At 42.6% G+C, this 25,159-nt stretch overlaps 18 non-coding genes across 18 annotated transcripts; 13 read left to right on the top strand and 5 right to left on the bottom strand.

The window, feature by feature from the left end:
• Positions 1–8,075: 8,075 nt before the first annotated feature.
• TRNAI-UAU (transfer RNA isoleucine (anticodon UAU)) lies at positions 8,076–8,170 on the bottom strand. The gene is made up of 2 exons: positions 8,133–8,170; positions 8,076–8,111 (listed from the first exon to the last, which is right to left on the bottom strand). It is a non-coding gene; the product is annotated as a tRNA-Ile (tRNA).
• Positions 8,171–9,192: 1,022 nt separating this feature from the next.
• On the top strand, positions 9,193–9,264 carry TRNAT-UGU (transfer RNA threonine (anticodon UGU)). Its single transcript has one exon. It is a non-coding gene; the product is annotated as a tRNA-Thr (tRNA).
• Positions 9,265–9,951: 687 nt separating this feature from the next.
• TRNAS-GCU (transfer RNA serine (anticodon GCU)) lies at positions 9,952–10,033 on the top strand. Its single transcript has one exon. It is a non-coding gene; the product is annotated as a tRNA-Ser (tRNA).
• A 546-nt stretch (positions 10,034–10,579) lies between these two features.
• TRNAT-CGU (transfer RNA threonine (anticodon CGU)) lies at positions 10,580–10,651 on the top strand. Its single transcript has one exon. It is a non-coding gene; the product is annotated as a tRNA-Thr (tRNA).
• A 1,488-nt stretch (positions 10,652–12,139) lies between these two features.
• On the bottom strand, positions 12,140–12,234 carry TRNAI-UAU (transfer RNA isoleucine (anticodon UAU)). The gene is made up of 2 exons: positions 12,197–12,234; positions 12,140–12,175 (listed from the first exon to the last, which is right to left on the bottom strand). It is a non-coding gene; the product is annotated as a tRNA-Ile (tRNA).
• A 1,022-nt stretch (positions 12,235–13,256) lies between these two features.
• TRNAT-UGU (transfer RNA threonine (anticodon UGU)) lies at positions 13,257–13,328 on the top strand. Its single transcript has one exon. It is a non-coding gene; the product is annotated as a tRNA-Thr (tRNA).
• Positions 13,329–14,015: 687 nt separating this feature from the next.
• TRNAS-GCU (transfer RNA serine (anticodon GCU)) lies at positions 14,016–14,097 on the top strand. Its single transcript has one exon. It is a non-coding gene; the product is annotated as a tRNA-Ser (tRNA).
• A 546-nt stretch (positions 14,098–14,643) lies between these two features.
• On the top strand, positions 14,644–14,715 carry TRNAT-CGU (transfer RNA threonine (anticodon CGU)). The gene has a single exon. It is a non-coding gene; the product is annotated as a tRNA-Thr (tRNA).
• Positions 14,716–16,203: 1,488 nt separating this feature from the next.
• On the bottom strand, positions 16,204–16,298 carry TRNAI-UAU (transfer RNA isoleucine (anticodon UAU)). The gene is made up of 2 exons: positions 16,261–16,298; positions 16,204–16,239 (listed from the first exon to the last, which is right to left on the bottom strand). It is a non-coding gene; the product is annotated as a tRNA-Ile (tRNA).
• Positions 16,299–17,320: 1,022 nt separating this feature from the next.
• Positions 17,321–17,392, top strand: TRNAT-UGU (transfer RNA threonine (anticodon UGU)). The gene has a single exon. It is a non-coding gene; the product is annotated as a tRNA-Thr (tRNA).
• Positions 17,393–18,079: 687 nt separating this feature from the next.
• TRNAS-GCU (transfer RNA serine (anticodon GCU)) lies at positions 18,080–18,161 on the top strand. Its single transcript has one exon. It is a non-coding gene; the product is annotated as a tRNA-Ser (tRNA).
• A 546-nt stretch (positions 18,162–18,707) lies between these two features.
• TRNAT-CGU (transfer RNA threonine (anticodon CGU)) lies at positions 18,708–18,779 on the top strand. The gene has a single exon. It is a non-coding gene; the product is annotated as a tRNA-Thr (tRNA).
• A 1,488-nt stretch (positions 18,780–20,267) lies between these two features.
• TRNAI-UAU (transfer RNA isoleucine (anticodon UAU)) lies at positions 20,268–20,362 on the bottom strand. The gene is made up of 2 exons: positions 20,325–20,362; positions 20,268–20,303 (listed from the first exon to the last, which is right to left on the bottom strand). It is a non-coding gene; the product is annotated as a tRNA-Ile (tRNA).
• A 480-nt stretch (positions 20,363–20,842) lies between these two features.
• On the top strand, positions 20,843–20,919 carry TRNAS-GCU (transfer RNA serine (anticodon GCU)). The gene has a single exon. It is a non-coding gene; the product is annotated as a tRNA-Ser (tRNA).
• Positions 20,920–21,384: 465 nt separating this feature from the next.
• Positions 21,385–21,456, top strand: TRNAT-UGU (transfer RNA threonine (anticodon UGU)). The gene has a single exon. It is a non-coding gene; the product is annotated as a tRNA-Thr (tRNA).
• Positions 21,457–22,143: 687 nt separating this feature from the next.
• TRNAS-GCU (transfer RNA serine (anticodon GCU)) lies at positions 22,144–22,225 on the top strand. Its single transcript has one exon. It is a non-coding gene; the product is annotated as a tRNA-Ser (tRNA).
• A 546-nt stretch (positions 22,226–22,771) lies between these two features.
• TRNAT-CGU (transfer RNA threonine (anticodon CGU)) lies at positions 22,772–22,843 on the top strand. The gene has a single exon. It is a non-coding gene; the product is annotated as a tRNA-Thr (tRNA).
• A 1,488-nt stretch (positions 22,844–24,331) lies between these two features.
• On the bottom strand, positions 24,332–24,426 carry TRNAI-UAU (transfer RNA isoleucine (anticodon UAU)). The gene is made up of 2 exons: positions 24,389–24,426; positions 24,332–24,367 (listed from the first exon to the last, which is right to left on the bottom strand). It is a non-coding gene; the product is annotated as a tRNA-Ile (tRNA).
• Positions 24,427–25,159: the final 733 nt, after the last annotated feature.

Here is a 25,159-nt window from a genome sequence, read left to right as displayed (position 1 = left end):
GCCATCTAGATACTGGTACTCTTTTATTTAACTCTCTTAAGTCTGCACACAGCCGCCATTGACCATTTGGCTTTAACACACCTAAAATAGGCGTATTGGATGTGCTATGAATGGGCCTAATTATTCCCCGTGATTCCAAATTTTTAATAATCTATGCCAATGATTCTAAACATGCCAGCGGTAGTCTATACTGGCGTACAAACACTGGATTTCTACTACAACCTTCTGGTAGTGTGGCCACATGTAAATCAGTTAAACCACAATCATAAGCATCTTTTGCAAATACATCCTTAAACTCCATAAATATTTCCCTCAGGTCGTTTCGATCCCCATCGCTGTCACATGCATCCGCTAAGGAGATCTGCTCTTCTACCATTCTGGAAAATTCTGGAAACTCTTCTGGTAAAGGAATCTCAGCGCTTTCCTCTAACTGTGTGGCTGTGTCTTTTTGTAGAGCTGCCACTTTTAAATATTTTGGCATATCAGCTTCCACTTCAATGGGCTGATTTCCTGTTTCATTTTCATTTAAATTAAATATTATGCAATCCTCTTGATGGCAGCACACTGTCTCATTTGAATCATAAGGATACACAGAATGAATTTTAAATATTCCTTTGGGCTGAGAGTCCAGGTGTTCTGGCAACTCGCCCTTGGCATCTACATATTTTTCAGGAATATTCCCAATCACCATGTTATTTAAATCTGCCGTATAATGTGATTTTTGTATGGCCATTCCTAATGGGGAGTTTTCCTCTAAATGAATATCCTGACAACCGTTATTATTTACCATGATTTTTACAGATCCCTCACCAATGTCTACCAATGGAATGTATTCATAATCCAGGCCTTGCTGTTTTATGGATTCATTCAGGCATACAAATGCATCAGAGCCTTTCATCTGCTGCCCATTTTTGCATTTCAATGTTATTGCAAACTGTTTTGTAAATGCAGGAATAATAGTATCTTTCCTTATTTGTAATTCGATGACATAAGGAACCAGTTGTGCACAATGATAAGCCCTTCTTTTGTCTTCAAATTCAGGTGCTGGCCCACCTAGGCGTGACCATATTTTTTGATTAAGGAAATCTAACACCATACACATTCTGTGCATGATGTCATTGCCCATGTAAAATTCATTTTGTGCTCCATTCACTATCCATACATTATGGTAAATTGTTTTCTGCCCAATGCTAATTTTAAGCATGCATCTGCCTGCAATTCGGTTTTCAAAGTCTGGACTGTCCAACCCAGAAACATATTGGTTTTTAATCCTAAATTTCGGGATTTATTCCCTCTCCATAATTTTTTGCAACAATTTCTCATTAATGAAACTCCTTTCATGTTCAAGCGCTAAAGTGGCTTTTATTGTTTTAAGATAATCATTTATACCAACGTGAACCCATGGTTGCTCATCTTCCATGTGTATTTCTGCCAGAGTGGTAATGTGTTTTTCTGAATCTGTTTTAGGAACAGTATTCTGTTTGCATGTATTCTCTTTTAAATAGAAACGTAATGTGTGCTCATCTATAGCAGTCTGCCAATCTTTCCTTGGGTCCAAGTATATTTGTACAGGTAGTTTTTCATTGTCGCTCTGATCTTTGTCTTGACACATTAATATAACAGTGACACTAGGTATGCAGCTATTCTGGAGATATACCTCCACAGCATCATTTGTTTTGGCAACGGTGTGACATTCATTTATATTGCTGTTTTGTGATTTTAGTTTCTTAGGCCTCAATGGTTTTTTGGTTAAGGACCACAGCACTCCATTCACCCCATCTATGAGAGGAGACAATCTTTTCAGGCAATCTGTCCCCATCAGAAATGGAATTTCACAAATAGATGTGATCAATACCTCTTGTTTCATTCTGTGCTTTCCTATTTTTATGTCAACCTCAGTTACACCTATGATGGGCACCTCCTCCCCATTAAAGTTATGCACTGGGCCTTGATTTGCCTTCACTGTGATCTGACTCTGTGGAGGCCTCCCTTCATTGATACTCTTTACCAGCTCCTTGGACATAATTGTGGCCTGTGCGCCAGTGTCAATCATAGCGAAGGTGTGGCATTTTTCTTCTACAGTGATGGGTGCATAATATCTGTCCTCAACTTCCTCTAATACACATAAGAAATGTGAATTCTTACTGATTTCAGGGCTCACCTTTCTCAGGTCTTTTTCACTTTTGGCTAAGCACATTGGTAAATGAAAAGACATTTTTCCCTCCTTTTTACCCATTTCTGTGCGAGATATTTTATTCATTTCTCCATGTTCAGAGGTTTTTTGGAGTGTGGCCACTGTTCGCCCATCCATCTGGGTAACATCAGAGACCCCATTACAACCTTCCAACTGAACATGTGTAACAACATCATTCAGCAATTTGTCATTTTTTAATTCTGTGCATTTGTGATCATTTAGTGTAATACCAGCACTTGCAGCCTCGTCAAGAATATGTGGCTCAAAGAATTCTTCAGGTGATTGACTTGTACCCTCCTTGTGAGTATTTCCTTTTTCTGTCTGTGTTTGGTCATTGTTTTGCTTGCCCAGGGAAGGAGCTATGGCATCCCCACTTACTCCCTGTTCACTGGTATTCCCCATGCATGAGTCATTTTTCTTAAATCTTTTCCTTTGTTCTTTTGGAATTCCTAATGTTTCTTTTTCATTTGTGCAAATCTTTACTGTTTTATTTAGCTCTAAGTTAAACCGTACCTCTTTTTTAGAAGTATTTGCACTTTCTGTCATAATTTCATTTACTGGTACTTTCATTTTTAATCCATTAGGCATCTCAGAGTCGTTATGCAAAATTATATCAGAGCAATCTGTCATTTTGGCACTCCAGTTATCATGAGTACTTAGTCACTTTTCGGAAGCCCCCCGGTCATTGCTATGGCCATCAGCCCCCTCTTTGGAAGGTTGTTTTTGCGCTGCATAGAGCTTTCCTATTTGCTCAGCTAACATTTTCACTTGGGCCTCAAGGTACTGGAACCTTTCCATCTCTCTAGGATCCTCTTTCTGTGGCCTAGGTCGATATTGGTTGTTTTCCCCCTGATTGGATCTATTCTGATACCTCTCAGGTGATTGATACCGGTTGGGATGGTTTCTGAACTCTTGATTCCTTTGTGGAGGGGAGCGGGTTGCACCCATCCTTTGATTATAGTCCCCTGGTGGGGAATCATTGTACTGGCGTGGACTGTAGTTCACGTTTTGCCTCATGTCCTGTCTCTCAGATTGTGGGTACTGGCCCCTATGTTGATTTCCATTATCAGTAAATCGATCCACATATCGGGGCCTATCCTGATTACCATATATCATGGTGTTGGGATCAAATCTGCTCTGTGTCCCCAATGACTGGTAGGGACCATCATTTCTTTGATCTTGATTTTGTCTCTGGTTATTGTTCATACCTGCCATATCAGACCGGTATCTTACCCGGGGTCTATCCCCTAAATATCTAGGGCTGATGTAGCTCTCTCTATTACTAGGATCATGTGATTGGAACATTGGTACAGGAAATGGCGATCTTTGTTGATTACCCCTTTGTTCAGGTGTCACATTTTTACCTTGACTTTGAGCAGACTCAAGGGACATTTTGGCTGACCTGATTTCCATTACTGTGGCTGAGGGTTCTTTAGATTTAGGCCTAGTATCTTTCATTTTATCACTTTCTCTACCCTGACAATAGAGTACCTCATATAGCTTTGTGCTTTGATGTACAATCCATTCAAGGGACTTGTCACGGTCAAATTCACGGACCAATTGGGATATGATGTCTTTCTGTAGCCCATAGAAGTATGCAGTTTTAAACTCATTGGAATTTGAGTCAAAAGATACATCAAAACGAGAGAATGCTCTTCTTAAGTCTTGTAAAAATTGGCGAGGGGATGTATTAGGTCCAGCAGTAATTGTGTACGCGACTTTCTTTGCCTCCTGCAATGACTGAAAAGGAGAAAAATGACGCCTAATTTCTTTTTCAAACTCCAGCCATGTCATATTCTGCTGTTCATTTAATCCCCTTATGATGCTGGCCGTCGGGGCATCTAAAGTTAAATGAAAATATTGTCTGTACTGTTCCTTAGGTATCTGGAGTGCTTTAAAAATGTCATGCACCGCTTCTAAGTGATCCTCAATGCAGCATTCACCTCCCTTTTTAAATGGTTTGATCAGGGCTTTAATGGATTTCATTATTTTTATGGGGCTACTTGTTGCAATACATGGAATTGCACTATTTTGTGAGTCAATCCTGTTTTCAGGTGTATGAGATTGGTGACTGCCCCCAATGGGAGTATCAAATCCCCCAAGGGCGCTGCAACCAAGTTCAGTCACCGGCCCAGTCACTGGGGCACTAGCTCTTTGGGCAGAGCTAGAATTCACCTCCACTCCATTGAATGTGGTACCCTGCCGCCTCTCTTGGGACCTGGGAATGCACATTTGCTGTTCTAAGTCCTTACACTTTTTAAGGAGTCTGGTTGCTTCATTCTGCAAATAATTATTTTCATCGCTCATTTTATTAATCGCCTCCTGCATGTCGCACATTTGCATTTGGCATTCATTGAACTCTTTATTTCTTTTGTCTCTTTCTTGAATCATTTTAATCATTTCTTGTTCTGCACTCTGGAGATCACCTTCTTTTTCACAATGTTCTTTTTGTAAAATCTGCATTTCTGAAACAACCTCATCTTTATCCTGCCTAATATGATCCACTAAGGCTTTTAAGTGTGTCAATTCTTGCTCACTATCTTCAAATTGTTTCTTGCTTTTGGATAACTGAGTATCAAAGTCTCTGCATTTTAATTGCATGTCTTTTTGGCATACATCCAATTCTGCTCTCAACATTTCCTGATTTTTACTTGCCCCATCTAATTCAGTCTTTAACCTGTTAATTAGCTGAGTATCATTCTCTTGCATTCGCAGGGACTTGTTTAAAATAAACCATATTTTGCCGCATAGCCGTATTAAACAGTCTTTCTCTGCACTTTTATCGGCTGCATTCAATAATCTTGTAAGGCAGACCTGGATTATGCTGCCTTCTGCAAAAATATTGTCTAGTTTTTCTTTCTGCACCTCACCCTGGATGCGGTTACTCCATTCTAACGTGCTCTTCGAAGACCAATTCCCATGTGCAAATAACTTTGCCTCTAAATATTGCACTAGATCTGAGAATGTGGTTTCCCTTTGTGACATTCTGAAATTCGTTTTTAGTGGCACACTGCTATTATAAAATGGGTTCCCTTTAATGTGCAAATGGCAGTGTGAGACACGCTTGCCACGCCCAGTAGGTACTCTATGATCACTTTCCCGGCCTGCAACGCACCATAAATATGTAGGGTATTTTGTGGAGATTTGGGGCCTGACGGTATTTTATTACCGCCGAAAAATAACTTAGCAATAATCACTCTTTGTATTCAGATTTGGCCATGTGCAACAATAATACAATGGACATGCATTATTTCAGCACCCAGACCTGCATATTTGGTAGACGTGGTTGGTGGTATTTTGGTGAGCATAATTCCCTTGTTTTATTTGTGGCCCCAATGTCCAGAATCCCTTATCTTTGCTTACATTTTTCGTGTGATCACTAGAGAGACCTCAGACCTGCATTCTAGGAATACCACATTTTCCAGTGATAGTGTTGGTGTGCCACCATGGGCGAACTCACTGACTTATTTACGACAGAGAGCTATATGTGGTAGTCTTGTGGTAATTTCCACTACCTTATATACGGTAGGGAGCTATGTTCAGAGAGTCTCTCTTCCCGTTGGCTCATGTACCTCCAACAAGCTATGCTACAGTCACTCACAATTATTCATACTGATTCTGACATGCACACATCTGTCTTAAAATGACCATTGCACTGTTTAAAAATCTCCCCACATCATCAGCATTGTAATGGTAAACAATAAACATCACCCGTCTGTTTTCAAATATTTTTCTGTATTATAAAAGTTGTATTTAAACACGATCTCATTCTTTACAGAAATAAAATGGTACAGTCAAAGCATTGTCTGTGACACACTGCAAAGAGAGTGGCGGAGAACAGAACTCAAATTGCAACATTAGCACTTGATTAAGACACGCACAGGAATCCTACACTGACTGCATATTACCGTACACACTCAGCTCCCACACTTTTCATTACCTTATCTTTTTAGTTGTTCTCTTTGGCTGTTCTCTTTGTGAATGTGGCTCTCTTGGATTAACTCCAGCAAAAAGGAACGCTTGCCTTCTCAAACCGGGGTCATTGCCTGGAATTCTCAGCTTTTGCAGATAGGCTTTCAGCTCTCCCCAATCTCGACTGCAGCAGGACACAGGAATCTGCATTCAGTCAGGAGCCCCACAGCCAGGTCTTCTCCCCAATAGTGCAGAAAATGTCTGCCTGTCTTTTTCCCTGATACTGCCCACTAAAACTTTCCTCTCAGCCCTCTGTATGACGTGTCCCAATGAAATCCATCATCTCTCATCCTCCTACTCTTCAACAATAGCTTCGCTTATACATTTGCAATTGTTGCAAATCTGACTTCCTTCTTCCTGCAGTTACTGTGCACAAAAACACGGAGAATCAGGCAGAGAAGAGAAGAAAAAAATCTGCACACGCATTTAAATGGTTTTCAGAGTATGCCTAATTCTGCAGTGGAGAACACATTTTATTAGTGGGTTATGTTAAATAAGGTTTTATTAGTCAGGTTAATTGTTAATAGGTTAGCTGTTAATTTTCAAATGTGTCTCTAGCAATATAGGCATTTCAGGTGAAAAATAGTGTGCATTTTTAAATGAGCACGTGTGCTTTTAACTGTAAAAATAGATTTGCATCTTATATGTTAAAATCGTTTTTGACTGAATAGCCTGTCTTTCCTTGTTAATCTGGTAACCCATATAGCAATGCACCGCACCCTTGTGGTGGTGCTGCAAAAAAAAAAATGTGCTACTTGTGCAGTATTACTGTACTCTGTACTGTAACACGCCAAATATCCTTACAGTCCCTCCGTTTCTGCGGGAGTCCACAAGTTTAATAAAAAATGAACACATATCTTTCATGTTCTAATGATTACCAATCTTTCTGATTAGCTCTGCATAGCTCCAATGGCTATGTGTGTGTGTGTGTGTGTGTATGTGCCCGTGTGTGTAGGGGAAGGGGTCGGTAGATGTGTTCACGCAGAGCAAGTTGCATACATCGCCAACAGCCATTCTCTCCTGCTCCTGTGCATCCAGTTCGGAAGCGAACCCACCCAATTGTTCTATATGTCTGCTACCCTGACCGCATTCACACATCATTGGCTATTAGTATGCAGCTTGTGGGCGCTGTCAATGGGATATAAGCACCATTCCCCATGTCTGCAATAGCTAGACCAGATTCGGAGGTATGATGAGCAGGGGTCCAGGCACTTCGCCTGACGAACGCCGGGCTTAGCCCTGCCGGGCCTAGCCCTGAGGGGCCTAACTGGGCATGGCCCTGTGTAAGGTAGGCTGAGCAGGGGACCACTTGCAACTAACCTTCGGCACCAATCAGGCATGGAGAGGTCTGTGCAAATGCCCAGCCCTTTAGCAATCTCGATCTGCAAAACCTTCAACTCCTAATTCTCATGGCTCCCAGAAGCCCTAGCCCATATGCAAATGAGGCGAGTTCCTATCAGCATCCTTGTTCTGCTTGATTTTATCAAAGTGACTGCCTGATTAGTGAAAGGGTATTTATTCTCAGAGGTTTGCTTCAAAGGCGATAATGCAGTAAATAGACAACATTATTCTTTGTAAGTTGATATTGTCTCCTGGATCCTACTCCAGTAACCCTTTTTCTACCTTTACAAATGTCTTCCGTAAGTGGTGCTCAGCAGAAAATGGAGTATAATAACAGTTGACATTTTTTATTTTCTGTTCTATTTTCAAAAACCCTCCGTAGCTGTATTTAAAGCGCAAACACCCCATAAATAACTTGCAATGAGTATTCCATGTCTAAAAGGCAGAGGAGCTGTCATACAACATTAACTGACAATCAAGGAAACCTTGAGGTGAACCAAAAAATGTCCAGAACATTTATTGGTTCAATAATTCAGTTTTGAGGTGAATTAGTAAAAAGTTCCAAAGTTGCTCCAGGTGAGGCTTGAACTCACAACCTCGGCATTGCTCACTGCATGTACTGCTGTATAAGTACCGCGCGCTAACCGATTGCGCCACTGGAGCTGCTGTGTTTTGGTTTTCGACATGAAACTACACCCACAAACACACACACAAGTGTACAAAAGCACCCACAAGCTCTGGCATTGTCTTTTTAGCTGACACCAAATTATGGGTGCCTTGTAGTGCCCATATTGTGCCACTGGAGCTTACCTTTTAGCCTGATATACACTTTGCCACTGATGTTCAGCCAATGGTGCAGTCAAATGTCCCTTCTACATTTTTGTCATGCTGCAGGCAGTGCCACTGGAGCCAGCATGATGCTCTTCCTCATATTCAACACGTGTCAATTGAAACACCTCCCAATGTCATCTTGGCGATGCCTATAAACACCCCAGGACTTTGATGAATTTTTCTCAACAGCAAGTGAGGCAGTTTTCCTGCAAACGGCTGGATGTACCTCAACAAGGAACGCATTGTGGTTCTATTTTGAAGATGTTTGTGTTATTACCTGTAAAGACTTGAATGCCTAACATAATCCCTGTAGACGAGGTGGCCGAGTGGTTAAGGCGATGGACTGCTAATCTGCTGTACACGCGTGGTTTCGAATCCCACCTTTGTCGATTTGAACTTTTGAAATCTTTTTTAAACATCTGCATTGCTCTAAGCACCATTGCCATTGGCTTCCAAAGAACATACAGACAAAAGTGAAAATATGCATGTTAGTTGATTAAGAAGGACACAAACAAGGTTGTCGTGTTACTGGCAGGAATGCAATCTGCTGTGCTTGACTACCCTTTGAGCCAGAATCCGGATAGAAATTTAAAAAAGCAAAGGTAATATCCATATTGTCTCTCTGCTGCCATGTACATGTTTTTTTCAACTTTCACGCATCACATCTCCTCATTAGTCACCCTAAAATTGCGCGGAATACGCACAAATTAGCTGCTCCTCAAAAAATCGGCCAGAAAAAAACAGGTCAAATCACAATCATATACATACATTCTCACACACCCTTCAAATATGTCTACCCAGTAAACATCATGTTGTGTGCTCGTTGTGTTGCTGTTATGCGTCATAACCTGAGGGGCTCTGTAGCTCAGTGGCAGAGCACTGGTCTTGTAAAGCAGGGGTCGTGAGTTCTATCCTCATCAGGGCCTCCAAATGGTAATTTTCTTGAACATTGTTGAATAGGAACTGATATTGCACATTGTACCTGTGCAACCTTTTACCAATGGATTCGGGCCTATAACAAAGCCACAAGCGCAAGGTGTCTGAATAGTCTGTGGGGAAGGTCGGCTTTCTGGACCTAATTTCTTCAAGAAAAAGACCTTGATAATCTTGTGATGACAGATGCAGATGATCACGGTGAAGCCCTTACTCTATTGAACAGTACAGCGGTTCTGGGTTGCACGCCTTTCTCTATTTTCAGGGACGTTGATGTGGCAAAATTTAATTGGAAAAGGGTTATTGCCATCACTCACTATTTAAATTCAATGACATCACAGGAAGCAGCAGCATCTGAACTTTGATCTTGGCTGGAAACGTTGAATGATGCCAAACACTGGGAAACTGGAGCTTGCGTTATGCTGGTTTTACTACTAATGGTGTGCCATACGGAAGCTCAAGCACCTTCCTCTGGATTAGTGTTGTGAACCCTCCAGGAGCTCTTGTTATATTTTTCTGAACTTCAACTTGATGTGTTTATCTATCAATGGCCGGGTAAGGAAGAACGAGTCAACGATCTTGTTTCTACTATGACAAACATGATCTATTTTTCACTGACTTTGCACCACCATTGTTTTATCTCTTCTTTAAGCATGGGACTCGAGCACCGTTTCCAAACATACGAGGTGGCCGAGTGGTTAAGGCGATGGACTGCTAATCCATTGTGCTCTGCACGCGTGGGTTCGAATCCCACCTTCGTGGTAGTTTTTCTTTATAGTCTGCATTTAAACATAGACCAAAGTCTTTCAACCTCCCTGTGAAAGACAGGAATGAGTACAGATATGGAAATAGAGATGTAAAAATAAGTTCATTGGTGCAGGCGGAGAATGAAATTAGTCAAAGACTTTCCTCGTAGGTTTCCATTCTTTACTATTATAGGAGCCAAAATCAGCGCAGTTAGTAAACTCCCAAGCTTACATCCCAAATTCTTTTTTCTTTTAGTTGTCTGCCTTTTACATGTTCCTTTTGCCATCATTCTGACCTGCTATCTAAACTCATGAACCTGTTCAGCATCCTACTCAATACATACATACCCGTAAAAGTACATACTCAAACGCATACCGACAATGTATCACCAACATAAGCACACACGCTTTCGCAAATCAGATGTATGATGACGTACTGAACACATGCAGAGATATACAGCCATTTTTACACAACCAGAAATTCATATACCTGGAGATCTACCTAGGTAAAAACCATGGTTTCTTTGCACTTTCTGTTGTTGGCTGTGAGCAAGCAGCAGGTGGCCTTGTAGCTCAGTGGCAGAGCACTGGTCTCGTAAACCAGGGGTCATGAGTTCAAACCTCATCAGGGCCTCGGGCGGATTATTTTCAAAAAGCACGGGGAAGAGAAGCCAGAGTTGCACCATCTACAGAGAACCTTTTATGACGGGATGCATCCTCATAATTGAAGTCTTCCACAGAAGGAGTGAAATAGAGTTCGAGAGGAAGGCCTAATGTTTTCAGGCAAAGACTGACAAAAACCTTGCAATGTCGCATGTAGCTGCTTTGGTGAAAAGACTGTTCAAGTTCACAATGCAACGGAGGGGTGTTCCCCATCTCCATACAATCATCTCTTTGATAATGTAAACGTGCCAGGCGTGTTGAAAGACAAAGACAGACACAACCGCACATACCAGTTGAAGAAAGACAGCCAGCAAACACATTTGTATAGAGGTAAGCAAGCCTCAATTAGAGATGTGAGTCCCTCCGTTTCTGCGGGAGTCCACAAGTTTAATAAAAAATGAACACATATCTTTCATGTTCTAATGATTACCAATCTTTCTGATTAGCTCTGCATAGCTCCAATGGCTATGTGTGTGTGTGTGTGTGTATGTGCCCGTGTGTGTAGGGGAAGGGGTCGGTAGATGTGTTCACGCAGAGCAAGTTGCATACATCGCCAACAGCCATTCTCTCCTGCTCCTGTGCATCCAGTTCGGAAGCGAACCCACCCAATTGTTCTATATGTCTGCTACCCTGACCGCATTCACACATCATTGGCTATTAGTATGCAGCTTGTGGGCGCTGTCAATGGGATATAAGCACCATTCCCCATGTCTGCAATAGCTAGACCAGATTCTGAGGTATGATGAGCAGGGGTCCAGGCACTTCGCCTGACTAACGCCGGGCTTAGCCCTGCCGGGCCTAGCCCTGAGGGGCCTAACTGGGCATGGCCCTGTGTAAGGTAGGGTGAGCAGGGGACCACTTGCAACTAACCTTCGGCACCAATCAGGCATGGAGAGGTCTGTGCAAATGCCCAGCCCTTTAGCAATCTCGATCTGCAAAACCTTCAACTCCTAATTCTCATGGCTCCCAGAAGCCCTAGCCCATATGCAAATGAGGCGAGTTCCTATCAGCATCCTTGTTCTGCTTGATTTTATCAAAGTGACTGCCTGATTAGTGAAAGGGTATTTATTCTCAGAGGTTTGCTTCAAAGGCGATAATGCAGTAAATAGACAACATTATTCTTTGTAAGTTGATATTGTCTCCTGGATCCTACTCCAGTAACCCTTTTTCTACCTTTACAAATGTCTTCCGTAAGTGGTGCTCAGCAGAAAATGGAGTATAATAACAGTTGACATTTTTTATTTTCTGTTCTATTTTCAAAAACCCTCCGTAGCTGTATTTAAAGCGCAAACACCCCATAAATAACTTGCAATGAGTATTCCATGTCTAAAAGGCAGAGGAGCTGTCATACAACATTAACTGACAATCAAGGAAACCTTGAGGTGAACCAAAAAATGTCCAGAACATTTATTGGTTCAATAATTCAGTTTTGAGGTGAATTAGTAAAAAGTTCCAAAGTTGCTCCAGGTGAGGCTTGAACTCACAACCTCGGCATTGCTCACTGCATGTACTGCTGTATAAGTACCGCGCGCTAACCGATTGCGCCACTGGAGCTGCTGTGTTTTGGTTTTCGACATGAAACTACACCCACAAACACACACACAAGTGTACAAAAGCACCCACAAGCTCTGGCATTGTCTTTTTAGCTGACACCAAATTATGGGTGCCTTGTAGTGCCCATATTGTGCCACTGGAGCTTACCTTTTAGCCTGATATACACTTTGCCACTGATGTTCAGCCAATGGTGCAGTCAAATGTCCCTTCTACATTTTTGTCATGCTGCAGGCAGTGCCACTGGAGCCAGCATGATGCTCTTCCTCATATTCAACACGTGTCAATTGAAACACCTCCCAATGTCATCTTGGCGATGCCTATAAACACCCCAGGACTTTGATGAATTTTTCTCAACAGCAAGTGAGGCAGTTTTCCTGCAAACGGCTGGATGTACCTCAACAAGGAACGCATTGTGGTTCTATTTTGAAGATGTTTGTGTTATTACCTGTAAAGACTTGAATGCCTAACATAATCCCTGTAGACGAGGTGGCCGAGTGGTTAAGGCGATGGACTGCTAATCTGCTGTACACGCGTGGTTTCGAATCCCACCTTTGTCGATTTTAACTTTTGAAATCTTTTTTAAACATCTGCATTGCTCTAAGCACCATTGCCATTGGCTTTCAAAGAACATACAGACAAAAGTGAAAATATGCATGTTAGTTGATTAAGAAGGACACAAACAAGGTTGTCGTGTTACTGGCAGGAATGCAATCTGCTGTGCTTGACTACCCTTTGAGCCAGAATCCGGATAGAAATTTAAAAAAGCAAAGGTAATATCCATATTGTCTCTCTGCTGCCATGTACATGTTTTTTTCAACTTTCACGCATCACATCTCCTCATTAGTCACCCTAAAATTGCACGGAATACGCACAAATTAGCTGCTCCTCAAAAAATCGGCCAGAAAAAAACAGGTCAAATCACAATCATATACATACATTCTCACACACCCTTCAAATATGTCTACCCAGTAAACATCATGTTGTGTGCTCGTTGTGTTGCTGTTATGCGTCGTAACCTGAGGGGCTCTGTAGCTCAGTGGCAGAGCACTGGTCTTGTAAACCAGGGGTCGTGAGTTCGATCCTCATCAGGGCCTCCAAATGGTAATTTTCTTGAACATTGTTGAATAGGAACTGATATTGCACATTGTACCTGTGCAACCTTTTACCAATGGATTCGGGCCTATAACAAAGCCACAAGCGCAAGGTGTCTGAATAGTCTGTGGGGAAGGTCGGCTTTCTGGACCTAATTTCTTCAAGAAAAAGACCTTGATAATTTTGTGATGACAGATGCAGATGATCACGGTGAAGCCCTTACTCTATTGAACAGTACAGCGGTTCTGGGTTGCACGCCTTTCTCTATTTTCAGGGACGTTGATGTGGCAAAATTTAATTGGAAAAGGGTTATTGCCATCACTCACTATTTAAATTCAATGACATCACAGGAAGCAGCAGCATCTGAACTTTGATCTTGGCTGGAAACGTTGAATGATGCCAAACACTGGGAAACTGGAGCTTGCGTTATGCTGGTTTTACTACTAATGGTGTGCCATACGGAAGCTCAAGCACCTTCCTCTGGATTAGTGTTGTGAACCCTCCAGGAGCTCTAGTTATATTTTTCTGAACTTCAACTTGATGTGTTTATCTATCAATGGCCGGGTAAGGAAGAACGAGTCAACGATCTTGTTTCTATTATGACAAACATGATCTATTTTTCACTGACTTTGCACCACCATTGTTTTATCTCTTCTTTAAGCATGGGATTCGAGCACCGTTCCCAAACAGACGAGGTGGCCGAGTGGTTAAGGCGATGGACTGCTAATCCATTGTGCTCTGCACGCGTGGGTTCGAATCCCACCTTCGTCGTATTTTTTCTTTATAGTCTGCATTTAAACATAGACCAAAGTCTTTCAACCTCCCTGTGAAAGACAGGAATGAGTACAGATATGGAAATAGAGATGTAAAAATAAGTTCATTGGTGCAGGCGGAGAATGAAATTAGTCAAAGACTTTCCTCGTAGGTTTCCATTCTTTACTATTATAGGAGCCAAAATCAGCGCAGTTAGTAAACTCCCAAGCTTACATCCCAAATTCTTTTTTCTTTTAGTTGTCTGCCTTTTACATGTTCCTTTTGCCATCATTCTGACCTGCTATCTAAACTCATGAACCTGTTCAGCATCCTACTCAATACATACATACCCGTAAAAGTACATACTCAAACGCATACCGACAATGTATCACCAACATAAGCACACACGCTTTCGCAAATCAGATGTATGATGACGTACTGAACACATGCAGAGATATACAGCCATTTTTACACAACCAGAAATTCATATACCTGGAGATCTACCTAGGTAAAAACCATGGTTTCTTTGCACTTTCTGTTGTTGGCTGTGAGCAAGCAGCAGGTGGCCTTGTAGCTCAGTGGCAGAGCACTGGTCTCGTAAACCAGTGGTCATGAGTTCAAACCTCATCAGGGCCTCGGGCGGATTATTTTCAAAAAGCACGGGGAAGAGAAGCCAGAGTTGCACCATCTACAGAGAACCTTTTATGACGGGATGCATCCTCATAATTGAAGTCTTCCACAGAAGGAGTGAAATAGAGTTCGAGAGGAAGGCCTAATGTTTTCAGGCAAAGACTGACAAAAACCTTGCAATGTCGCATGTAGCTGCTTTGGTGAAAAGACTGTTCAAGTTCACAATGCAACGGAGGGGTGTTCCCCATCTCCATACAATCATCTCTTTGATAATGTAAACGTGCCAGGCGTGTTGAAAGACAAAGACAGACACAACCGCACATACCAGTTGAAGAAAGACAGCCAGCAAACACATTTGTATAGAGGTAAGCAAGCCTCAATTAGAGATGTGAGTCCCTCCGTTTCTGCGGGAGTCCACAAGTTTAATAAAAAATGAACACATATCTTTCATGTTCTAATGATTACCAATCTTTCTGATTAGCTCTGCATAGCTCCAATGGCTATGTGTGTGTGTGTGTGTGTATGTGCCCGTGTGTGTAGGGGAAGGGGTCGGTAGATGTGTTCACGCAGAGCAAGTTGCATACATCGCCAACAGCCATTCTCTCCTGCTCCTGTGCATCCAGTTCGGAAGCGAACCCACCCAATTGTTCTATATGTCTGCTACCCTGACCGCATTCACACATCATTGGCTATTAGTATGCAGCTTGTGGGCGCTGTCAATGGGATATAAGCACCATTCCCCATGTCTGCAATAGCTAGACCAGATTCTGAGGTATGATGAGCAGGGGTCCAGGCACTTCGCCTGACGAACGCCGGGCTTAGCCCTGCCGGGCCTAGCCCTGAGGGGCCTAACTGGGCATGGCCCTGTGTAAGGTAGGGTGAGCAGGGGACCACTTGCAACTAACCTTCGGCACCAATCAGGCATGGAGAGGTCTGTGCAAATGCCCAGCCCTTTAGCAATCTCGATCTGCAAAACCTTCAACTCCTAATTCTCATGGCTCCCAGAAGCCCTAGCCCATATGCAAATGAGGCGAGTTCCTATCAGCATCCTTGTTCTGCTTGATTTTATCAAAGTGACTGCCTGATTAGTGAAAGGGTATTTATTCTCAGAGGTTTGCTTCAAAGGCGATAATGCAGTAAATAGACAACATTATTCTTTGTAAGTTGATATTGTCTCCTGGATCCTACTCCAGTAACCCTTTTTCTACCTTTACAAATGTCTTCCGTAAGTGGTGCTCAGCAGAAAATGGAGTATAATAACAGTTGACATTTTTTATTTTCTGTTCTATTTTCAAAAACCCTCCGTAGCTGTATTTAAAGCGCAAACACCCCATAAATAACTTGCAATGAGTATTCCATGTCTAAAAGGCAGAGGAGCTGTCATACAACATTAACTGACAATCAAGGAAACCTTGAGGTGAACCAAAAAATGTCCAGAACATTTATTGGTTCAATAATTCAGTTTTGAGGTGAATTAGTAAAAAGTTCCAAAGTTGCTCCAGGTGAGGCTTGAACTCACAACCTCGGCATTGCTCACTGCATGTACTGCTGTATAAGTACCGCGCGCTAACCGATTGCGCCACTGGAGCTGCTGTGTTTTGGTTTTCGACATGAAACTACACCCACAAACACACACACAAGTGTACAAAAGCACCCACAAGCTCTGGCATTGTCTTTTTAGCTGACACCAAATTATGGGTGCCTTGTAGTGCCCATATTGTGCCACTGGAGCTTACCTTTTAGCCTGATATACACTTTGCCACTGATGTTCAGCCAATGGTGCAGTCAAATGTCCCTTCTACATTTTTGTCATGCTGCAGGCAGTGCCACTGGAGCCAGCATGATGCTCTTCCTCATATTCAACACGTGTCAATTGAAACACCTCCCAATGTCATCTTGGCGATGCCTATAAACACCCCAGGACTTTGATGAATTTTTCTCAACAGCAAGTGAGGCAGTTTTCCTGCAAACGGCTGGATGTACCTCAACAAGGAACGCATTGTGGTTCTATTTTGAAGATGTTTGTGTTATTACCTGTAAAGACTTGAATGCCTAACATAATCCCTGTAGACGAGGTGGCCGAGTGGTTAAGGCGATGGACTGCTAATCTGCTGTACACGCGTGGTTTCGAATCCCACCTTTGTCGATTTTAACTTTTGAAATCTTTTTTAAACATCTGCATTGCTCTAAGCACCATTGCCATTGGCTTTCAAAGAACATACAGACAAAAGTGAAAATATGCATGTTAGTTGATTAAGAAGGACACAAACAAGGTTGTCGTGTTACTGGCAGGAATGCAATCTGCTGTGCTTGACTACCCTTTGAGCCAGAATCCGGATAGAAATTTAAAAAAGCAAAGGTAATATCCATATTGTCTCTCTGCTGCCATGTACATGTTTTTTTCAACTTTCACGCATCACATCTCCTCATTAGTCACCCTAAAATTGCACGGAATACGCACAAATTAGCTGCTCCTCAAAAAATCGGCCAGAAAAAAACAGGTCAAATCACAATCATATACATACATTCTCACACACCCTTCAAATATGTCTACCCAGTAAACATCATGTTGTGTGCTCGTTGTGTTGCTGTTATGCGTCGTAACCTGAGGGGCTCTGTAGCTCAGTGGCAGAGCACTGGTCTTGTAAACCAGGGGTCGTGAGTTCGATCCTCATCAGGGCCTCCAAATGGTAATTTTCTTGAACATTGTTGAATAGGAACTGATATTGCACATTGTACCTGTGCAACCTTTTACCAATGGATTCGGGCCTATAACAAAGCCACAAGCGCAAGGTGTCTGAATAGTCTGTGGGGAAGGTCGGCTTTCTGGACCTAATTTCTTCAAGAAAAAGACCTTGATAATTTTGTGATGACAGATGCAGATGATCACGGTGAAGCCCTTACTCTATTGAACAGTACAGCGGTTCTGGGTTGCACGCCTTTCTCTATTTTCAGGGACGTTGATGTGGCAAAATTTAATTGGAAAAGGGTTATTGCCATCACTCACTATTTAAATTCAATGACATCACAGGAAGCAGCAGCATCTGAACTTTGATCTTGGCTGGAAACGTTGAATGATGCCAAACACTGGGAAACTGGAGCTTGCGTTATGCTGGTTTTACTACTAATGGTGTGCCATACGGAAGCTCAAGCACCTTCCTCTGGATTAGTGTTGTGAACCCTCCAGGAGCTCTTGTTATATTTTTCTGAACTTCAACTTGATGTGTTTATCTATCAATGGCCGGGTAAGGAAGAACGAGTCAACGATCTTGTTTCTATTATGACAAACATGATCTATTTTTCACTGACTTTGCACCACCATTGTTTTATCTCTTCTTTAAGCATGGGATTCGAGCACCGTTCCCAAACAGACGAGGTGGCCGAGTGGTTAAGGCGATGGACTGCTAATCCATTGTGCTCTGCACGCGTGGGTTCGAATCCCACCTTCGTCGTATTTTTTCTTTATAGTCTGTATTTAAACATAGACCAAAGTCTTTCAACCTCCCTGTGAAAGACAGGAATGAGTACAGATATGGAAATAGAGATGTAAAAATAAGTTCATTGGTGCAGGCGGAGAATGAAATTAGTCAAAGACTTTCCTCGTAGGTTTCCATTCTTTACTATTATAGGAGCCAAAATCAGCGCAGTTAGTAAACTCCCAAGCTTACATCCCAAATTCTTTTTTCTTTTAGTTGTCTGCCTTTTACATGTTCCTTTTGCCATCATTCTGACCTGCTATCTAAACTCATGAACCTGTTCAGCATCCTACTCAATACATACATACCCGTAAAAGTACATACTCAAACGCATACCGACAATGTATCACCAACATAAGCACACACGCTTTCGCAAATCAGATGTATGATGACGTACTGAACACATGCAGAGATATACAGCCATTTTTACACAACCAGAAATTCATATACCTGGAGATCTACCTAGGTAAAAACCATGGTTTCTTTGCACTTTCTGTTGTTGGCTGTGAGCAAGCAGCAGGTGGCCTTGTAGCTCAGTGGCAGAGCACTGGTCTCGTAAACCAGGGGTCATGAGTTCAAACCTCATCAAGGCCTCGGGCGGATTATTTTCAAAAAGCACGGGGAAGAGAAGCCAGAGTTGCACCATCTACAGAGAACCTTTTATGACGGGATGCATCCTCATAATTGAAGTCTTCCACAGAAGGAGTGAAATAGAGTTCGAGAGGAAGGCCTAATGTTTTCAGGCAAAGACTGACAAAAACCTTGCAATGTCGCATGTAGCTGCTTTGGTGAAAAGACTGTTCAAGTTCACAATGCAACGGAGGGGTGTTCCCCATCTCCATACAATCATCTCTTTGATAATGTAAACGTGCCAGGCGTGTTGAAAGACAAAGACAGACACAACCGCACATACCAGTTGAAGAAAGACAGCCAGCAAACACATTTGTATAGAGGTAAGCAAGCCTCAATTAGAGATGTGAGTCCCTCCGTTTCTGCGGGAGTCCACAAGTTTAATAAAAAATGAACACATATCTTTCATGTTCTAATGATTACCAATCTTTCTGATTAGCTCTGCATAGCTCCAATGGCTATGTGTGTGTGTGTGTGTGTATGTGCCCGTGTGTGTAGGGGAAGGGGTCGGTAGATGTGTTCACGCAGAGCAAGTTGCATACATCGCCAACAGCCATTCTCTCCTGCTCCTGTGCATCCAGTTCGGAAGCGAACCCACCCAATTGTTCTATATGTCTGCTACCCTGACCGCATTCACACATCATTGGCTATTAGTATGCAGCTTGTGGGCGCTGTCAATGGGATATAAGCACCATTCCCCATGTCTGCAATAGCTAGACCAGATTCTGAGGTATGATGAGCAGGGGTCCAGGCACTTCGCCTGACGAACGCCGGGCTTAGCCCTGCCGGGCCTAGCCCTGAGGGGCCTAACTGGGCATGGCCCTGTGTAAGGTAGGGTGAGCAGGGGACCACTTGCAACTAACCTTCGGCACCAATCAGGCATGGAGAGGTCTGTGCAAATGCCCAGCCCTTTAGCAATCTCGATCTGCAAAACCTTCAACTCCTAATTCTCATGGCTCCCAGAAGCCCTAGCTCATATGCAAATGAGGCGAGTTCCTATCAGCATCCTTGTTCTGCTTGATTTTATCAAAGTGACTGCCTGATTAGTGAAAGGGTATTTATTCTCAGAGGTTTGCTTCAAAGGCGATAATGCAGTAAATAGACAACATTATTCTTTGTAAGTTGATATTGTCTCCTGGATCCTACTCCAGTAACCCTTTTTCTACCTTTACAAATGTCTTCCGTAAGTGGTGCTCAGCAGAAAATGGAGTATAATAACAGTTGACATTTTTTATTTTCTGTTCTATTTTCAAAAACCCTCCGTAGCTGTATTTAAAGCGCAAACACCCCATAAATAACTTGCAATGAGTATTCCATGTCTAAAAGGCAGAGGAGCTGTCATACAACATTAACTGACAATCAAGGAAACCTTGAGGTGAACCAAAAAATGTCCAGAACATTTATTGGTTCAATAATTCAGTTTTGAGGTGAATTAGTAAAAAGTTCCAAAGTTGCTCCAGGTGAGGCTTGAACTCACAACCTCGGCATTGCTCACTGCATGTACTGCTGTATAAGTACCGCACGCTAACCAATTGCGCCACTGGAGCTGCTGTGTTTTGGTTTTCGACATGAAACTACACCCACAAACACACACACAAGTGTACAAAAGCACCCACAAGCTCTGGCATTGTCTTTTTAGCTGACACCAAATTATGGGTGCCTTGTAGTGCCCATATTGTGCCACTGGAGCTTACCTTTTAGCCTGATACACACTTTGCCACTGATGTTCAGCCAATGGTGCAGTCAAATGTCCCTTCTACATTTTTGTCATGCTGCAGGCAGTGCCACTGGAGCCAGCATGATGCTCTTCCTCATATTCAACACGTGTCAATTGAAACACCTCCCAATGTCATCTTGGCGATGCCTATAAACACCCCAGGACTTTGATGAATTTTTCTCAACAGCAAGTGAGGCAGTTTTCCTGCAAACGGCTGGATGTACCTCAACAAGGAACGCATTGTGGTTCTATTTTGAAGATGTTTGTGTTATTACCTGTAAAGACTTGAATGCCTAACATAATCCCTGTAGACGAGGTGGCCGAGTGGTTAAGGCGATGGACTGCTAATCTACTGTACACGCGTGGTTTCGAATCCCACCTTTGTCGATTTTAACTTTTGAAATCTTTTTTAAACATCTGCATTGCTCTAAGCACCATTGCCATTGGCTTTCAAAGAACATACAGACAAAAGTGAAAATATGCATGTTAGTTGATTAAGAAGGACACAAACAAGGTTGTCGTGTTACTGGCAGGAATGCAATCTGCTGTGCTTGACTACCCTTTGAGCCAGAATCCGGATAGAAATTTAAAAAAGCAAAGGTAATATCCATATTGTCTCTCTGCTGCCATGTACATGTTTTTTTCAACTTTCACGCATCACATCTCCTCATTAGTCACCCTAAAATTGCACGGAATACGCACAAATTAGCTGCTCCTCAAAAAATCGGCCAGAAAAAAACAGGTCAAATCACAATCATATACATACATTCTCACACACCCTTCAAATATGTCTACCCAGTAAACATCATGTTGTGTGCTCGTTGTGTTGCTGTTATGCGTCGTAACCTGAGGGGCTCTGTAGCTCAGTGGCAGAGCACTGGTCTTGTAAACCAGGGGTCGTGAGTTCGATCCTCATCAGGGCCTCCAAATGGTAATTTTCTTGAACATTGTTGAATAGGAACTGATATTGCACATTGTACCTGTGCAACCTTTTACCAATGGATTCGGGCCTATAACAAAGCCACAAGCGCAAGGTGTCTGAATAGTCTGTGGGGAAGGTCGGCTTTCTGGACCTAATTTCTTCAAGAAAAAGACCTTGATAATTTTGTGATGACAGATGCAGATGATCACGGTGAAGCCCTTACTCTATTGAACAGTACAGCGGTTCTGGGTTGCACGCCTTTCTCTATTTTCAGGGACGTTGATGTGGCAAAATTTAATTGGAAAAGGGTTATTGCCATCACTCACTATTTAAATTCAATGACATCACAGGAAGCAGCAGCATCTGAACTTTGATCTTGGCTGGAAACGTTGAATGATGCCAAACACTGGGAAACTGGAGCTTGCGTTATGCTGGTTTTACTACTAATGGTGTGCCATACGGAAGCTCAAGCACCTTCCTCTGGATTAGTGTTGTGAACCCTCCAGGAGCTCTTGTTATATTTTTCTGAACTTCAACTTGATGTGTTTATCTATCAATGGCCGGGTAAGGAAGAACGAGTCAACGATCTTGTTTCTATTATGACAAACATGATCTATTTTTCACTGACTTTGCACCACCATTGTTTTATCTCTTCTTTAAGCATGGGATTCGAGCACCGTTCCCAAACAGACGAGGTGGCCGAGTGGTTAAGGCGATGGACTGCTAATCCATTGTGCTCTGCACGCGTGGGTTCGAATCCCACCTTCGTCGTATTTTTTCTTTATAGTCTGCATTTAAACATAGACCAAAGTCTTTCAACCTCCCTGTGAAAGACAGGAATGAGTACAGATATGGAAATAGAGATGTAAAAATAAGTTCATTGGTGCAGGCGGAGAATGAAATTAGTCAAAGACTTTCCTCGTAGGTTTCCATTCTTTACTATTATAGGAGCCAAAATCAGCGCAGTTAGTAAACTCCCAAGCTTACATCCCAAATTCTTTTTTCTTTTAGTTGTCTGCCTTTTACATGTTCCTTTTGCCATCATTCTGACCTGCTATCTAAACTCATGAACCTGTTCAGCATCCTACTCAATACATACATACCCGTAAAAGTACATACTCAAACGCATACCGACAATGTATCACCAACATAAGCACACACGCTTTCGCAAATCAGATGTATGATGACGTACTGAACACATGCAGAGATATACAGCCATTTTTACACAACCAGAAATTCATATACCTGGAGATCTACCTAGGTAAAAACCATGGTTTCTTTGCACTTTCTGTTGTTGGCTGTGAGCAAGCAGCAGGTGGCCTTGTAGCTCAGTGTCAGAGCACTGGTCTCGTAAACCAGGGGTCATGAGTTCAAACCTCATCAGGGCCTCGGGCGGATTATTTTCAAAAAGCACGGGGAAGAGAAGCCAGAGTTGCACCATCTACAGAGAACCTTTTATGACGGGATGCATCCTCATAATTGAAGTCTTCCACAGAAGGAGTGAAATAGAGTTCGAGAGGAAGGCCTAATGTTTTCAGGCAAAGACTGACAAAAACCTTGCAATGTCGCATGTAGCTGCTTTGGTGAAAAGACTGTTCAAGTTCACAATGCAACGGAGGGGTGTTCCCCATCTCCATACAATCATCTCTTTGATAATGTAAACGTGCCAGGCGTGTTGAAAGACAAAGACAGACACAACCGCACATACCAGTTGAAGAAAGACAGCCAGCAAACACATTTGTATAGAGGTAAGCAAGCCTCAATTAGAGATGTGAGTCCCTCCGTTTCTGCGGGAGTCCACAAGTTTAATAAAAAATGAACACATATCTTTCATGTTCTAATGATTACCAATCTTTCTGATTAGCTCTGCATAGCTCCAATGGCTATGTGTGTGTGTGTGTGTGTATGTGCCCGTGTGTGTAGGGGAAGGGGTCGGTAGATGTGTTCACGCAGAGCAAGTTGCATACATCGCCAACAGCCATTCTCTCCTGCTCCTGTGCATCCAGTTCGGAAGCGAACCCACCCAATTGTTCTATATGTCTGCTACCCTGACCGCATTCACACATCATTGGCTATTAGTATGCAGCTTGTGGGCGCTGTCAATGGGATATAAGCACCATTCCCCATGTCTGCAATAGCTAGACCAGATTCTGAGGTATGATGAGCAGGGGTCCAGGCACTTCGCCTGACGAACGCCGGGCTTAGCCCTGCCGGGCCTAGCCCTGAGGGGCCTAACTGGGCATGGCCCTGTGTAAGGTAGGGTGAGCAGGGGACCACTTGCAACTAACCTTCGGCACCAATCAGGCATGGAGAGGTCTGTGCAAATGCCCAGCCCTTTAGCAATCTCGATCTGCAAAACCTTCAACTCCTAATTCTCATGGCTCCCAGAAGCCCTAGCCCATATGCAAATGAGGCGAGTTCCTATCAGCATCCTTGTTCTGCTTGATTTTATCAAAGTGACTGCCTGATTAGTGAAAGGGTATTTATTCTCAGAGGTTTGCTTCAAAGGCGATAATGCAGTAAATAGACAACATTATTCTTTGTAAGTTGATATTGTCTCCTGGATCCTACTCCAGTAACCCTTTTTCTACCTTTACAAATGTCTTCCGTAAGTGGTGCTCAGCAGAAAATGGAGTATAATAACAGTTGACATTTTTTATTTTCTGTTCTATTTTCAAAAACCCTCCGTAGCTGTATTTAAAGCGCAAACACCCCATAAATAACTTGCAATGAGTATTCCATGTCTAAAAGGCAGAGGAGCTGTCATACAACATTAACTGACAATCAAGGAAACCTTGAGGTGAACCAAAAAATGTCCAGAACATTTATTGGTTCAATAATTCAGTTTTGAGGTGAATTAGTAAAAAGTTCCAAAGTTGCTCCAGGTGAGGCTTGAACTCACAACCTCGGCATTGCTCACTGCATGTACTGCTGTATAAGTACCGCGCGCTAACCGATTGCGCCACTGGAGCTGCTGTGTTTTGGTTTTCGACATGAAACTACACCCACAAACACACACACAAGTGTACAAAAGCACCCACAAGCTCTGGCATTGTCTTTTTAGCTGACACCAAATTATGGGTGCCTTGTAGTGCCCATATTGTGCCACTGGAGCTTACCTTTTAGCCTGATATACACTTTGCCACTGATGTTCAGCCAATGGTGCAGTCAAATGTCCCTTCTACATTTTTGTCATGCTGCAGGCAGTGCCACTGGAGCCAGCATGATGCTCTTCCTCATATTCAACACGTGTCAATTGAAACACCTCCCAATGTCATCTTGGCGATGCCTATAAACACCCCAGGACTTTGATGAATTTTTCTCAACAGCAAGTGAGGCAGTTTTCCTGCAAACGGCTGGATGTACCTCAACAAGGAACGCATTGTGGTTCTATTTTGAAGATGTTTGTGTTATTACCTGTAAAGACTTGAATGCCTAACATAATCCCTGTAGACGAGGTGGCCGAGTGGTTAAGGCGATGGACTGCTAATCTGCTGTACACGCGTGGTTTCGAATCCCACCTTTGTCGATTTTAACTTTTGAAATTTTTTTTAAACATCTGCATTGCTCTAAGCACCATTGCCATTGGCTTTCAAAGAACATACAGACAAAAGTGAAAATATGCATGTTAGTTGATTAAGAAGGACACAAACAAGGTTGTCGTGTTACTGGCAGGAATGCAATCTGCTGTGCTTGACTACCCTT

Source organism: Ambystoma mexicanum, unplaced genomic scaffold (genome assembly GCF_040938575.1).
Source record: "Ambystoma mexicanum isolate Mex_15411 unplaced genomic scaffold, UKY_AmexF1_1 Mex_scaf46, whole genome shotgun sequence".
Classification (NCBI taxonomy): Eukaryota; Metazoa; Chordata; class Amphibia; order Caudata; family Ambystomatidae; genus Ambystoma; species Ambystoma mexicanum.
This window is presented reverse-complemented; position numbering and strand designations above follow the sequence as displayed.